Below are 4,480 nucleotides of genomic sequence, written 5' to 3' on the forward strand. Positions count from 1 at the left end.
CTGCGAATCTTCACGTTGACTGCTCTGTGTATAAATCCACCCCTCATCACCATCTAAACAAATATTAACCTTCATACTTCTTCACTCAGAAGTGTTCAGAAACAAGCTCAAAATCTCAACACAATATCCCCATGATGTCCATATCTCAAAATATCAATTGAAGTGTTCTGCAAGAGAACTCTTCCAAACTTGATGATTGTTGTAGCATCTCATATCTACTAACATGCGCCGGATCAAACCCCTCATCAAACAAAACCTTTCTCCTTTTTCTTCTCCTCCCAGTAACCATAAACCTCGCTCATATATAATCTTCGCTAGAAACAGTGTGATTGTATTAGGAATTGGGTTCGTCATCTGTTGGTTACTTCACTTTCTTGCAAGATACCTCATGAAGAAGAAAAGATCATCATCATCTTCAAACTCTCATCGTCAATCTTCAATATTTCAAGAAAGTAACGTTAATGATGATGTCGCCTACTAGAGACAACTACAACAGCTCTTCCATTTACATTCTGGTTTAGATCAAGCTTTCATTTACACTCTCCCATTGTTTCTTTATAAAGAACTAATGGGGTCAAAAGAGCCATTCGATTGTGCGGTTTGTCTTTGTGAATTCTCAAAACGAGATAAGCTACGGTCGCTTCCTTTATGCAGCCATGCTTTTCACATTCATTGTATCGACACTTTGTTGCTTTCAAATTCGAGTTGTCCTTTATCCAAAGGTACACTTTATACTCTTGAATTTTCGGTTGAAAATCCAGTCTTCGACTTCCATGATGATTCAAGGGAAGAAGATGATCATGTGTTAGGGGTATCTTGTAATTTTAAGCAATCTGGAGGGGGGGGGGGGGAATTAAAAGTGGGTGTATCCGGTTATATTTGGCAAGTTTAGAGCCACAAATGGTAAGAAAAGAGATGAGAAAGAAGTGGGGGAGAATAGTAACAGTAATCTTGATGCAAGAAGGTGCTTTTCAATGGGATCTTATGAGTATGTGGTGGGAAACTCGGAATTACAAGTGAGATTTTGCCCTAGTAGGGGTAATATTGGAAAAAAGTATTTGGGTATTGAGAAAGATAAGGGGGATAGCTCAGTTGATGGGGGGTAGTGATGGAAAGAAAATTAGTACTAGAAGCAAAGGTGAAAGCTTTTCTGTATCCAAGATTTGGCTTTGGTCAAAGAACGATCAACATAAATTTCAAGACGCTTTAGTACCCATATGGTTGGTTCTCGAAAATGTAAGGTTACCATCAAGAAAGTTGAATCCTAGTAATTTTCATCGTTAGTTTAGTTCATTGTTTATGGTAATGTGACTTGTACATCATGCTGAGGGAGTTGTACAATTATTTGAATGTGGAAGTTTGGGCCATGTAATCATCAACTGTTGATGATTTTTTTATTATCTTTTTTCTTGTGATATTGCTAAATGATTTTGTCTTATTATATGTGACTTGCTTTATTGAACATGACAAAGTGTACTCAAAACACTTTATTTTATTACTGAAATTTTCTTCTCTTTCCTTCCTAAAACATTGTGAATATTATTATATTAGACCCAATGCAATGCCAAATACTATCAATTCATAAGTTCACTTGACCCTTCTGAGCCTTCTGCTCTGTCTTGCTTTTGCTACAAAATTCGCAGAAACGCATAACTATGAGTTCAAGTTACGCCGTTATATTATACATAGTGTACCATAATCTTCATATACATTTTTTGTGTATCTAATGTTCATGTTAATTTCAACAGTTGATTGTGTTTGTAACTACGTTGATTTTCACAGGTTCAAGAACAAGCAGCAACAAGGCTATTCTAAGTATCTAATTCATGTCTTTTTGGCTGTTTCAGCTTATAGCTATTGGCTTAGAACTAGCTGCTGTTTGGGAAGCTATCTGTCAAGCACATGTATCAGGTATCCAATTATTAATATATACAGGGACTGTTTCAATTGTTTATAATATAATTAATATTATACTATTTTCATGATACTGAAAGTTATAAATGGAATTTTTGTTAATTACTGGGCTTGTATCAACTTCTCAAGAACTGTTCCAGATAGTGCTGCTCAAAGTTTTTGTCATCAGTTGGTCCAAATGTGCCAAGAATCTGGCATGGTATGTATATAATCAACTCAAATATTATCTTTCATAAATTAAATATTTAAATTATATACAAAATGTTGGAAATTTCAGGAATTTAAAAGTGAAAGTGTGGTTCCAATCTACTCTGCAAGACCAGATCAGGTCAAGAAGGCTTTAAGGCACATGTATACAGCCACTGTAAAACAAACTTGGAGGAAAAGAGTTGGAATTGCTTATTACCATTCTCCCTGACAACAATGGCAGCTTGTACGGTATGTAGCTTTCATATGCTTATCACCCTTCCGTTGGAATTAAAAAGAAAACTTTTTTGTTTTGCTTGATAGAATAGAATGGACCATTCCATTCCATTCCTTCCAACCAAACAGAAAGTAAAGTTGTTTGGGTTTCAGGTGATGTGAAGCAGATATGAGAAACGGATCTCGGGTTGATTTCACAATGTTGTCTTACAAAATATGTTCTAAAGATCAGCAAATAGTATCTCTCAAATGTCTCACTCAAAATCAATGTCAAGGTCAGACATTTTTCATGAGAAACTAGGCATTACTAACTCATTGAATTCTATTTTTTTATTTTAGTTTTTTATTACTCAGAAGTCTGGAAAGGATAGTAACCCATCAATTGATGTAGTAATTACAAAAATAACCTCGGTCTATAGACTATAGTTTACTTGTGTTAAAATATCCTGGAATGGGAAGTGGTCCAATTGTTGATCTGTTACCAGTATCATTATCTGGAGGAACTGCTGTTCTTTTTACTTATCCACTTGATTTAGTTAGAACTAAATTGGCTTACCAGGTATACGATCATAATTCCCATAACTTTATTTTAACAAATAGCTACATACTTTTTTTAATATGCAAATGTCTAACTAGCCCAATCATTTTCATCTGATAGTACAGATTGTGGATACTCCCAAATTGAACATGAAAGAAGCCATGAGTAGCGAACATTGCATTCAGAGGAATTAGGGATTGTTTTTCAAGAACTTATAGAGATGCTTTGATTAGAGGGCTGTATCATGGTGTTGGTATGAATTTTTTAATTTCTCATACAAAATAAGTTTTTTTTATTTATAAAAATTGATTTTTTTGTAGCTCCATCACTCTATGGAATCTTTCCTTACTCGGGTTTGAAGGTTTACTTCGATGAGAAAATGAAAAGCCATTTCCCCATTGATTACAGAAAGAACATGATGGTCAAACTTGCTTGTGGGTCGGTTGCTGGTTTACTTGGTCAGACTTTCACTTACCCTTTGGATATTGTCAAACGCCAAATGCAGGCAATCTTTTAAATCTAGTATATATATATATATATATATATATATATATATATATATATGTATATGTATCTATATGTATATGTATGTATCTATATGTATATAATCAAAGTATGAGATTATCAAGATACATGTTGTTTGAGTATTGAAGGTTCAACGTCTACAAGGCTCAAGCTCACAACTGAAAGGAACAATGGGAACTCTTGTTATGATTGTCCAAAAAGAAGGATGGAAACATTTATTTTCAGTATTTAGCATCAACCATCTGAAGGTGAGATTGTTAATTACCTAAAAGGGCGAATTTGTAAAAAGTTAGGACTTAACAAGGAATTTTTTTAAGGTGGTGCCATCAGTTGCAATTGAAGTGCCCTCATCACAGTAATTACAATTTTAGCATGGTATTCTTTTGCCCATTAGTTTTAAGGTAATTGAAAATTATATATTTGATTCTTTTGTAATGTATCCTAGGTTCTATTCCAATGTATAGGCACAACTACCCTATCCCCTCTCTACAATGATTTGAGGGTGAGCTAATAATCCCTTAGATTGAGAAGTCAAACATGGCCTCTTTGAAGTAAATCTGTGATCAATGCAATTTGGAATCAATGCTTCTTGTTTTTAAGATCTTTATGAAGTCGATTTGCTAAAACTGCAAAACATTCTTGCCATTGAAGGAAAGGAAGCTCGGGACTATCTAAAAAATGGAGTAGATTTTTCATAACCTACAATCAAAAAATAAACTTGTTAGGGATAATAACACAACTTCAAACTCATGATCAATTTGTATGCAAAACGCGTTTAAGCTAGCTTCTTTCTTTTGGTTCTGGGTAATTTCTTCTACTTAATCCCCTAACATATTTTCATCTCAAAAGTTGGAATTATATATTTATACATCAGCGATGCACTTATGTTATTCCAGTGACAATTCGGTTATAAATCTTGTTTCATCAAGAACCACATGCTCGCATACATACACCTGTTTTTAGGTTTGAATAAAGTTCCTTTCAAATTTGACACGGATTTCATACAAAATTAAACCTCTCAATATTCTTATCTCTTATATTGTGATATAGTGGATATGGTGAACAATCATCTAGATATAT

General features: G+C 34.0%; 2 pseudogenes; both read left to right on the forward strand.

Moving 5' to 3' along the window:
• Window positions 1-223: 223 nt before the first annotated feature.
• Window positions 224-2,332, forward strand: LOC145039748 (RING-H2 finger protein ATL46-like; annotated as a pseudogene).
• Window positions 2,333-2,337: 5 nt separating this feature from the next.
• Window positions 2,338-3,759, forward strand: LOC145039749 (mitochondrial carrier protein CoAc2-like; annotated as a pseudogene).
• The last annotated feature ends 721 nt before the right edge of the window (window positions 3,760-4,480 follow it).

The sequence above is a fragment of the Lactuca saligna genome, chromosome 4, assembly GCF_052625555.1.
Source record: "Lactuca saligna cultivar CGN05327 chromosome 4, ASM5262555v1, whole genome shotgun sequence".
NCBI classification, from domain to species: domain Eukaryota; kingdom Viridiplantae; phylum Streptophyta; class Magnoliopsida; order Asterales; family Asteraceae; genus Lactuca; species Lactuca saligna.